This window comes from Stegastes partitus, unplaced genomic scaffold, assembly GCF_000690725.1.
Source record: "Stegastes partitus isolate 25-593 unplaced genomic scaffold, Stegastes_partitus-1.0.2 Scaffold461, whole genome shotgun sequence".
In the NCBI taxonomy this organism is placed as follows: Eukaryota; Metazoa; Chordata; class Actinopteri; family Pomacentridae; genus Stegastes; species Stegastes partitus.
Genome location: NW_007578192.1, coordinates 46,112 through 56,536, shown reverse-complemented (window position 1 = coordinate 56,536; position 10,425 = coordinate 46,112). Strand labels below are relative to the sequence as shown.

Sequence of the window (10,425 nt, the reverse complement as noted above, 5' to 3'; positions counted from 1 at the left end):
GAAAGTAAATAAGCACAAAGATGTGATTCAACACAACCAAAGGGATGTAAAATAATCACAAAGGACTCAAGGTGGCCACAAAGACAAAATGACCAAAAAGACATGCAAAAGAATCACTGGGAGACACAAAATTACCTCAAAGAAACACAATTTCAGCACACAAAAAAACTACATTACTGCAAATAGAATACCTGAAATGAGACAATAATGATCACAAAGAGACAAAACAACCACAATGTTACCATAAAATTGAAAAGTGACCACAAAGAGAGAAAAAAACAACTACAAATAGGCAAAACATGACCATGAGGGGACAGAAAATGTCTCTTTTAGCCAGAATTACACGTCCCTGCGCTGCATGTTATGGTCCATTTTCTTTTATTCTTGTAGTTTCTGTGCAGTCTGACCCTGAAAGTTCTGACAGGAGTTGAATCAATCAGTTTTTCTGACACAGAAGTCCAAAGAGATTTTGGAGGCTCAGTCTACAGCTACACACAAAACCCTTCACTTCATTATGTGTCTCTGGAGCGACATAAATCCAGTGTTGGAGGGGTGAGGCCTTTCACCCTTTGTCTGTAAATTCAAGTCACATTAACTTGAAGTCGTGGCATTGATCAGTTTATACAACATGTGTCAGAATAATGTTTCCGTGTAGAGCAACCAGCCTTAAAACCACATGTACGTATTCCACAGACGATAACTGCTGTCACGTATTGATTTACTGATCGAGAAGCAGCTGTCAGAGCCCGAGGAAGAGTCTGCTGCATTATCCATGCAGCTGACTGATACCAGCTCACATCCATCAAGGCCTCCTCAGCGTGGCAAGGACGCTTGTCCAACCACTGGTATTAAATGTCAGGCTTTGAATTTGGCTGTGCTTTTCTTTTTTCGTTTTTTTTTTAATCTTGCATCCGGCACACAGCGGCCTCACCGTGGTGTGATTTAGGGCCAAGGAATCTGAGGAGTCGCGTCGCTGCGACACGGCTCAAATTAAAGCAGCTCGTCCTCGGAGACACAAAGTGACCCCTGGCCCAGCAGCCGGCAATTAGGTGGCTTTATTAAAATTTGCTCGTCGGGGGTCCAGGAAGGAGGGCTGGAATCTGTTGTCAGCATTATGACCTGTTGTCTGCTTCCTCTGACTGACAGCGCATACACTTGGTGTGACTGAACAAAAATGGATGTAAAAATACAAGGAGTGTGTTTTGGATACAAACAAATGAGAATATTGGTTATTTGGGTGTTCTTGCAGAGCAGTTATCTTACGCTGCTTTAAGTGGACCAGTCTCAAAGCAGGATGGAAGGTAGAAGTTCCTGCAACTACACGTGGTTCAGGAAATAGTCATGCTTTTGTTAATGTGAGCAGAAAGATGGGACGTTTCATGATTGCTTTGATTCTTTTTCACATTTGAATTCACCCTTAAATCAGACACAATGATCTACTTGTCCAGTATTGCCGATTCTGAATCAACGTCATAATGACAAATAACTGTGAAAATTTCAGGCTTTTATCTTCAACAGTTCCTGAGATATTGTCATCCGAGCATAGCCTCAAATTTAAATGTGGAGGGTAAAAAAATCCAGCTCTAAGTGGACCAGTCTCAGAATGGGGTGGGAGATAAATATTCCTGAATTGAGAAAAAAAAAGTAACTGATTATCAAATCAATGGTGAAGCCCAGCCAAGATTTTCTGAGATGTTTTGTTCTATGACTTACTAATAAGCTAAATAAGCTTGACGCTTAGACAAAACAAGACATCTGATGACACTCGACTAAACTTCAGCAGACTGCGGTGGGTATATTTCTCTATTTATGAAACGAAACAGTTATTGATTAAACACCACACTTACTTGGAAGCAAAAATGCCCCAAAGAATAGACGCATAATTAACTGACTGTAACTTCAGTACACTGAATAAATGGAAAACCAAAAAACAAAATTCTCTTGTTTGAATGTAAGAAACTATTTTGGTGTTTGAGCAGCAGGTCTTTGAAGCCAGTAACATATCCACCTGTGGATTCATCGGAGCCTGTCAAGGACCAGCCCCGTCTCCCAGAACTTCCACTTCTATACAACTAAACTGCATTCAACATGTTATTTATCATACAGCTATACTGTTGCTCCTTTATAGCAACCAAAGTATTGGTTAGAACAGGACTAGTAACCCAGAAAATGTTGTGAAAGGATCATATTTTAACCCCAATCATGATAGTTTACCAAACGGTGAATGAAAACAAAACCTAAGTCGAACAATGTTGGCAGTTTTACCTTTTTGGGAGAAAATATGTATGTTTGAAAATGTAAATGAGAATGCAGCTTAACTGTGTAGGAATGTAACTATTGGGAAATAGAACTGCAAGGATACAACAGAGTAAGGAACTAAATAACTGCCTCAAATCATTTGTGTTTTTATTATAAAGTGATCCAGACAACTCTCCAAAGAGACATACAGTGACCAAATTAGATTCTCAGTCACTGAAAGCTTTTCCCTTTCTAGGAATTGTTATTTTTGCAGCACAGTATAGTTCTCTAAACACAAGGTCTTGTTGTTTACTGAATGGATGTGACATAATCTGGCCTTAAAGGGAGAGAAGGACACCAAAAAAGGAGCAGATAGAATAAATAAAGTTTAGCTGAAGCCCTTCTGAACAAAATTAATTTCATGATCTTTCAGTAACCTCGCTTGGAACTTTGGACGGATTTCACCTGGTCAGAGCAGACCGGAGATGGAGGGAGAGTGGTAAGAAGAAAGGCGGGAGACTCGCCATGTATGTGAATGAGAGATGATGTAATGCTGGCATGTTAGCGTTAAAGAGCAGCGCTGCACGAAGAATGTTGAACTGCTGGCGGTTGGTTCCTCAGTTCTAACTGACTGGTTGCGAGTTCCTACAATTTATTCTTTTCCCCAAAACACATGGCTCATGGCCCAATAAAGACCCAAGATCGACATGCCTCAAGGTGTGAATGGTTGTGAAACTGCAAGGTGAGATAAGACATGGCAGGGTCATTGCTGTATACAGCTTTGTAGCAAGATCATCTAAGGATGCATGATCTTGCTACCATTGTAAGGCTGCAGAAGTCTCTGTGGCGCAATCGGTCAGCGCGTTCGGCTGTTAACCGAAAGGTTGGTGGTTCGAGCCCACCCAGTGACGTTCTGTGCTTAAATATCCAGATAATATCATGGGAAATATGACGACTGTTACAGATTACAGGAATCTACATAATGACTTCTTGAAATCAATTTCCACACGTCTAGCGGGGTTCCTCAGTTCTAACTGACTGGTTGCGAGTCTCTACAATTTATTCTTCTCCACAAAACACATGGCTCATGGCCCATTGAAGACCCAAGATCGACATGCCTCAAGGTGTGAATGGTTTTGAAACTGCCAGGTGAGGGGAGACATGTCAAGGGACTCGCTGTATACGACTTTGTAGCAAGATCATCTAAGGATGCATGATCTTGCTACCATTATAAGCCTACAGACGTCTCTGTGGCGCAATCGGTCAGCGCGTTCGGCTGTTAACCGAAAGGTTGGTGGTTCGAGCCCACCCAGGGACGTTTTGTGTGTGATAATATCATGGGAAATGACGACTGCTACAGATAACAGGAATCGACATGCTGACTTCTTGAAATCAATTTACCACACATTTAACGGGGTTCCTGGCGGTTGGTTTGCAGCCGTTTTACCTGCCGAGGGAGTTTTCACATGTCCTGGTGATTACAGTCTACATCCCCCCCTCTTCGGCTGATGCTGCTGCACCCTGTGAACTCATCCATAGTCCCAGCTGTAAACATCACACCCTCAGTCTCTGATCGTCATCTCAGGAGACTTTAATCATACATCGCTCTCTACCACTCTCCCCACATTCAGCCAGTGTGTGGACTGCCCAACCGGAGACGGTGGGGCCTTGGACCTGCTGTGTGCGGACACCAGGATGTATATTACTTAATTATTGTTATTTTCTTGTACTTATATATTTTTGGATGCTGCTGTAAATTTCCCACAATGGGTGATTAAGAAAATATTCTACTCTATTCTAACCACTTCGTTGGAAGTTTCACTCAAATTCCACAAAAATCTCTTGACAGGTGTTACTTACAGAACAACCTCCTATGTAACTTGATGACTTTTTTGAATGGTCGATTAATTGTTTGGTTTATAAAACTTTGCTGCAAGGAAGCAGACGTCTTTAAACTGCCCAAAGATTTAATTTCCCCCGAGATATAACAAAGAAAATGAGCAAAATGTGTCTTATTAGGTGCTGGAATCAGCAAATATTTAGCACATTTTTACTATTTTTGATTGTGTCGTCGATCAACTAACTGTGTTCCCGAAATATTTGGGATGTTTCCCATGTTTCGGTGTTTTCCTACCCCGAGCATGAGCAGCAGCATGATTAGACACAGTATCTTTTTTCTATATCTCATGCTGCTCGACACACACAGTCAATCACCTCATAAACAGTGAACGGGGGGCAAACCGAGACGCTACACCAGAGCACATTAACCAGCGGCGGCGGCGGCGACAGCAGCAGCATACATCTACATACAAAGCAGTCTGAGTGCAGGTAGGAAAATATTCATCTACGTGAGAGAATTATTCCATTTCCAGTAGTAAATGGGAGCGTCAGCCGCCCACATCAGCTCAGAACAACTTCCAGCGAAATTACCATGTAAATTATCAGGTTACAAACCGTCGGCAGGGTCGTGTTATTTGCGTGAAAGAAGCGGTGTAATGCGTCGCTTCATTAAATAAACACACCAAGGAGGGAGCGTTGTTTGAGTTCGTGGATGGGGAGCACGAGTCAAACACGTCGAAGGAGGAAAATAACAAAAGAATCACCTGCCTCAGTGTTTACAGAGACCTGATGTGAATTATCCCGAGACGCGGCAGAGAGACGACAGTGCAAACTTTCCAGCGAGACAGATTTATGCTTTCGAATGGAGCAGTTAGAGCTCCAGGATTACAGCAAACTGCCTTCTTATGCCCGAATAAAAACTACGGAAACAGTAACGGGACGCATAACGAGGAAAACAAAGAGATAAAAGTCAGAGAATGAGTAACTGCATCTATTTCTAAAATGAGACAGTAATCCGAAATTTGCACGCTGAAATGTGTAAGCAGATGAGGAGCGGAAAATTGCAAATGACAGCAAACGGGCAGATGATGCAGGTCTAAGTGGGGCTGGAAATATAAATACAGGCGATATAATACATTTAACCTGTATGGGTGTGACTGCTGCGAATTTGAAACGCCTCATTTAAGCCGATAAATGAGGCTTTTCAGACGAGACGTCTAATTTAGGTCCAGCAAATATAATAACTCATAATACAGGCCTTGTGATGCGATTTTTACTCTGCTTAAGCTCATAAATGTAAATCCATCTGATGACTGCCAGCTGTACAGGAGGCCGTCATATGTGCTGCCTCTTCAGACGATTCGTATTCATCACACAGCACCATCAGGGAGGCATCTGATCGTTCCGGAGCATTACAAGAAGCTCAAATATCCAGCCAAAGTCATAAAGTACAGTCTTCAGCCACAAAAAAAGAACAAGAAGTCCTGCAGCAGATGGTCTGATAACACAGAGCCCTGATCTCTACATCACGGAGTCGGTCCGGGATTACATGAAGAGGCAGAACACGTCGAGGCAGACGGTCGCATTTTCAGTCGCTATGGGCTCAATTTTCGCCGTAATATAAAGTCCTACACTTCTATGGAAACAGCACAACCATGACGAGGAGGAGGAACTCAAAAATATCGATTGTGCAGTGTGACAAAGTTGTAATCCCATAAATCATGAAAAAAATACAAGTTAAATCTATTTATTTGGTTTGTAAAAGCTGAAAATACCTGGATTGTGTTTGTGCAACATTGTTCCAAGTGTCCAGGTGTGCTTCTATAAAAAAAAAAAGAAAGACGTTTCACCATGCTGAATCTATCTTCCAACAACTTATGCCAAACAGCTCCTCTGTGTGCCGTTTCAAACCATCCTGCATTTATTATTCCACTTCTTCACTCAAGCTAAGGAGCACAGTGTTTGTTGTTTAGCATTTTTATAGGCTAAAACTGGTGCAAAGTGTAGAATTAGGGGATTTTGATAATATATTACAATTTGAAGCTTTGATTCCCCCCAACAGAAGCACAAATGATATGTTAAAGAACTGCAAGAAAGCTGAAAATAATCCAACAGTTTTCACAATCTCTGGCTCCGATAAATGGTGTTTTTTGTCAATTCGTTAATGAGAACATGCCTTTCAAAGCAGCCAACAGATTTTGGGATTCAGAGGGTTCACACAGCCTGGACTTTGTCATTAATCCACCTACCAGAGGGTTTCAAAAACATGTTTGCAGTTGCAGATTTTTTTTTTTTTTTAAATGCTGAGAAAATACATGAGAATGCAAACAATTAACCATTGTTTCAGAAGAAAAAGCTATTTTTTAAAATGTTGTTAGTCCCATGGGGAAAGTCCACCAAGACTCACAATCATCATAAAGAGGACAACAAAATGTCAAAAATTGATTTGAATGTCTTCTTTTGTTCCACCAAAACTCCCAAAGTATTCCATTTGAATTGAGATTTGCAGCAGATCTTCTCTTTTTAGTTGCTGATGTGTCCAGTGGTAACAAAGACCAAAAAACTGATATCCTCAAGTCCCTGGGGAAAGGTCCACAAAGAACAAAATGGTCACAGAGAGGAAGAGACAACAAAATGTCACAAAACTGCCCAAATCTTGAAACCTTGACACGTCCTGTTTGTTCCACCAAAACTCCCAAATATTTCACTTATAATGAGATATAACAAAGATAAGCTTTTTCAGCTCCTGGTGCCTCTGGTGGTAACAAAGATAGAAAAACTGAGTTCCTTAAAGGTTGTCAGAAAAGTCCTTCAGTGGAAATGTGGCCTAACGTAGCCAACGGCCAACGAGCCAGCCTTCACAGGGAGAGGCAGGTGTTTACAGCTGACCTGCAGCTCCGTCGTTCTTTGTGGTTTCCCGCCGTGATCCTCCGCGATTTGTCTTGACATCCAAAATGTTGCTGCTCGCCCTGCCCGCCGGCAGGTTAATTATCTCGGTGGCGTTTCAGAAGCGTCGCCCGCGGCCGGTGTGACTGACAGCGTCAGGACCCGCTATGACACGGAGGTAACGGGAGCAGCTAATTATTTCATGAGCACTTGACACTCGGAGGAACTTCTGCTCCGTCACTTCTCTGTTTTTATCCCCTCGCTCGCTCCCCATCTCACAATGTTGTCAGTTTTGTGAAAGCGCGATCTGCTGAGGGCATCTGAGGTTGCAGGAGTGAAATGGTAACCCTCCGCCGAGCGCCTCCTCTGTAAAGATTTTGTTAGCCGGCTGCACCTTCAGGAGCACAGATAAGCAGTAAGCCTTTGCCGTGAAGGTGAGAGGGGGAGATTTCGTACTTTTTCTGACAGTCTTTCATGACGTTAGCCTCTTGTCAGTTTCACCATCTCCTCTGAACTGAGCTGTATTTCAGGTGAGGGATTTTTTTTTTATTTTTTTATTTTTTCCCCCTCTTTTTTATGCCAGTGGCTCACAGCTCCAGCCTAATGAGCCATCTGGGCCATCTGGCACCAAAGTCACACATGTCCTAGCAGGGGTGACACCAGCCCACATGGCCTCAAACCTAATAAAATGCATGCTGGGTGAAGCAGGGTTAATAATCCTGCTTCTGCAACATGCCTACATGCATCATCTTAGCAGTGCAGGCTTGCTAATAAAGAAATACAACAGAGATTTGTTGGACAAAAACAGAGCTGCCTTTAAATACTTGCTGTAGATTTTTGCTCTCCTGACCTGAGGGCGAACACGCCATCATGTCTGACTTGTCTTACACATGTAACACACACGCATGCTGCTGCAGGATTACTGGGGTTATGTGACCTTATAAACAGCCTTGAGTTGATGTATTCAGAGCTGACAGGACTTCGCCTCTCTCCATCGAACAACTTAACCATTACCTGGCCTCATATGTTAACGGTTTTCCTTTTCGCTTGCAACCGACACTAAGCGGCTCGCCTCACAGAGCTCAGAGTTCTCCAGACTAAACAAGTTGTTTGTCAGTGCCTTCAGGACTGATCCATGTTACGGTCTTCTGATCTGCCGCCGCCACAGTTAAGCCTTGGACAAGTTTGGGCACAAAAATTACATGACTGGGAGAAGGAAGGTTGGAGGTGAAGCGATGCTGCAAAAACATGATTGCAGCTGCAGATATATGTTTTTTTTTAAAATACTGGGAAAATACACACGTATACAACTCATCGACCAAGTTTAAAACAAAAACATTGTTTCAGTAGAAAAAATAGTTTCTTAGAAAGGTTCTTAGTCCCTGTGGAAAGTCCACTGAGACTCTAAATCATCATCAAGAGGACGACAAAATGTCACAAATTGATAAAATAAAATTAAAAAAAAGAAAAACTGAAACTGGCATCTTTGAATGTCTTGTTTTGTTCCACCAAAACTCTCTTTCACTACGTTAGAAGCTCCTGTTCCATCTTTGACTGCTAGTAAAGACAGGAAGGTGCACGTATACCGGTGCATTTTTTTAATCTTTTGCTGCCTCTGTACGGAAAGAGCCAAAACAAAGTCACATCCAGGCTCGTCGTCTGTTCAACTGGTGTCTCCAATTCAACATTTCTTTTGTCCGTCCTTCCATGGAATTGCAGTGTGTTCTTGAACTCTCCACATTCAGAAAGTTATTTCAAACCCGTACTTTTGGTACATTTGAAACAGAACAAATGCTCCTTTTAGAATTTCTTCACTCACTTTTGACAACAAAGGCCTGCAGTCATGAGGCTGTATGAACTGAAAATGATGAGAAACTTGTCTTAAAATCAGCGAGGAAATCAAATAACAGCAAGTTTTTTTTGAATAAAGACTTGCTGTAGCGACAGGATTAACAAAAGAGGGATCTAGCACAATATTCGACCTTGGCGCCACAAAATTTTGGTCCTATTCAACTAAACTCCATTCTCAGTTCATAAGAACAAGTGAGTCTTGGGCTTAAGTTTCAAGTTTTTACTTGCTTTGTGCTTAGGTTTAGGAAAATATCACACTTTTATGACACTTTCACATGTTAGAAGACTGGTTGAGTTTAGGCACCAGTATTACTTGGTTAGGATTATCAAAAATGTCATGTTTGGGTTAAAATACAACCCTTTCACTACATGTTAGATGCTTCTCCTCCATTTTGGGGGGCTACCAGGATGACAAGCTCTTCCTTGTCTAATATATAATTGGTTGGATGAAAAGAAGCAACAGTAAAGCAATACAATTATTGAGGGGAAATGCATTCATTAGAAATATGCTGGTGATATTTTATCAAACCAGGCAGAAAACACATTCCCCTCAAACCATACTACAGTTTAGTTGTACAGGAATGACATTTTGTGTTAGACTGCATTGTAATACTACAGATGGATCAGTGTGGGATCACTGTGTCACACACTTTTCAATGAATGAACTGCTGAAGTACACAAAGTAGGATACACAGGTCTCCTTGTTCTTCTTAGTTACATCCTTGTTTATGTATGTTTGGGGTCAGCGTCATTAATTAGACAGCTCCCTGTTGATATAATGTCATAGATTAGAACCTGAAGTACCTCACACTGTGTTGGATGAGCACACTTTTCTCCAGTTAACTCTTTAAGTATTCCAGATGACTCGTTAAAATGAGTCTTGGAAATGTGCACTCACTGGCTTCACATGCCACTGTTCTTGTAATGCAGCGCGGAGCTACTGGAATTTTAAGTATGATGAAAAAAAGCAGATGACTTCTTTCTTAAATAACACCTGTTGTTGTTGTTGTTGTTCACCAAGGTTACAGAGCTGCTAACGTGTAAATAATGCAGAGTGAATAATAGTGAACAGGTATTGTTGAAAGATAATATTCCGCTGTGCACCGAACTACAGTATTTGACTTTTGGATCGCTCTAAAGATCCCATACACCAGATAGAGTAGGTGGATTGCCTAAGTGGCAGCTTGAACCTCCAACCTCCTGACCAAGAGTCCAAAGCCTCAGAGTCACTACTCCAATAAGGTATTCCCTGACCGGGAATCGAACCCGGGCCGCGGCGGTGAGAGCGCCGAATCCTAACCACTAGACCACCAGGGACTGGTCCTGTCTGCTATAAACACATGTAATCAGTAAGCAACGCTGGAGGGAACCTGATATGGATGTTTAGCATCGTGTTAGCAGCAGCAAGTGCTCCATCTGTGTGTTAAGGTACTTAAATAACCAGACTCAGCAAGTAAATAAAAGATGGACCTAGATAAAAGACCTAGATTTTGTTGTAACTCAGTTGTAAATAATTTGGACTGATGGTGGAACCGGGAGAGTTTCTTGCTGATCCAACTTCCCAACTATTAAACATGATTATTTTTTGTATCTGTAGCCTCCATTTCCATC

General features: G+C 41.9%; 3 non-coding genes across 3 annotated transcripts; 2 read left to right on the top strand and 1 right to left on the bottom strand.

Moving 5' to 3' along the window:
* Positions 1–3,075: 3,075 nt before the first annotated feature.
* trnan-guu (transfer RNA asparagine (anticodon GUU)) lies at positions 3,076–3,149 on the top strand. The gene has a single exon. It is a non-coding gene; the product is annotated as a tRNA-Asn (tRNA).
* Positions 3,150–3,482: 333 nt separating this feature from the next.
* Positions 3,483–3,556, top strand: trnan-guu (transfer RNA asparagine (anticodon GUU)). Its single transcript has one exon. It is a non-coding gene; the product is annotated as a tRNA-Asn (tRNA).
* Positions 3,557–10,059: 6,503 nt separating this feature from the next.
* Positions 10,060–10,131, bottom strand: trnae-cuc (transfer RNA glutamic acid (anticodon CUC)). The gene has a single exon. It is a non-coding gene; the product is annotated as a tRNA-Glu (tRNA).
* Between the last annotated feature and the right edge of the window lie 294 nt (positions 10,132–10,425).